This window comes from Arachis hypogaea, chromosome 11, assembly GCF_003086295.3.
Source record: "Arachis hypogaea cultivar Tifrunner chromosome 11, arahy.Tifrunner.gnm2.J5K5, whole genome shotgun sequence".
Classification (NCBI taxonomy): domain Eukaryota; kingdom Viridiplantae; phylum Streptophyta; class Magnoliopsida; order Fabales; family Fabaceae; genus Arachis; species Arachis hypogaea.
The window spans coordinates 102,939,853-102,941,374 of record NC_092046.1 but is presented as its reverse complement, the minus strand read 5'-3'; positions in this window follow the sequence as shown (position 1 = coordinate 102,941,374).

Here is a 1,522-nt window from a genome sequence, read left to right as displayed (position 1 = left end):
GCTTTGGGGAATACATGTGGTATAATCAGTGACCATACTTCATCTCTTCCTTGGTCAATTGATCAAGATTTGAGAGATCGAATTACAAGGAATTGTAATTCGATCACTTAAGATTGCCAAGGAGATCAATGAATGCATTGATTGAGGAAGAGATGAGAATGAACTTGATCCGGAGGATTGTAATATCTCTTGATCCCAATGTTCATTTTATTTTTAGTTCTTACAATTACTTTTCTTGCCATTTTACTGATGCCAGGGCATTTTGGCCAGTTTCACTGACCTTCTCTTTACTGTTTTTAGGTTAGTTTCATGCATTTCTTTAGGAAATAAGCTAGTTTTGGGTAAATATTCACTTATGCCTTGACTCAAGCATACATTGTGCATTTTACATGATTTCATGAGGATTTTGCATAAGTTTAGTGACAAATATTATGTTGCATTACTCATGACTTGGACTAGAGCTTTGATGCACTTTGTTGCTTGGTTTCAGGACCAAAAAGAAGCAAGAAAAGGAGAGGTAACTTGCAAAGATTAATGAGAAAAGTGATTGCCAATAACACCCTCAAAAAGCCATCAATGCCCACGTTAGAGAGTCACGTTAACCAAGTTAACGTAAACTCTAACATGGAGAAAAGAAGTTGAGCCAACGTTAGTGACACTCAACATTGTCACTAACGTTGGCACTTACTCATAAGTGGCCACGTTAGAAGCCACGTTAACCTAGTTAACGTGGCCTCTAACGTTAAGGGGGAGGGAGAGAAGCCAACGTTAGTGACACTCAACATTGTCACTAACGTTGGCCTATGGTGCTAAGTACCACGTTAACTCCCACGTTAACTTGGCTAACGTGGGAACTAACGTGGAGAATGGAGAGTTGTCGACAACGTTAGTGACACTCAACATTGTTACTAACGTTGAAGCAACCACACAACCCCCAAGAGTCACGTTAACTTCCACGTTAACTTGGTTAACATGGAAGCTAACGATGAGAAATGAAGGATGAGCCAACGTTAGTGACACTCAACATTGTCACTAACGTTGGGATGGCTAGAAGATAGCCACGTTAGAAGCCACGTTAACCTAGTTAACGTGGACTCTAACGTGAGACCTAGGGGCACATTGGAACGTTAGTGACAATGTTGAATGTCACTAACGTTCTCGAAGGATGGCAAAGGCCACGTTAGAAGCCACGTTAACCCAGTTAACGTGAGCTTTAACGTGAAGCAAGAAGGGGCACACTGGAACGTTAGTGAGAATGTTGAGTGTCACTAACGTTCTCGAAGGTTTACAAGGCAACGTTAAAAGCCACGTTAACCTAGTTAACGTGGGTTTTAACGTGAGGCAAAGGGGTGCATTGGAACGTTAGTGACAATGTTAAGTGTCACTAACATTCCCGAACTTGGACTTTCATTAAATGATTAACACTCCTTACGCCCTGAGCTTAAGTCTCTGCCCACTCCGTACTTTCTCTCTGCAAGTAAAGCCAAGCCCAAATAAAGAAAGGAACTGCTTCAAACTCAAG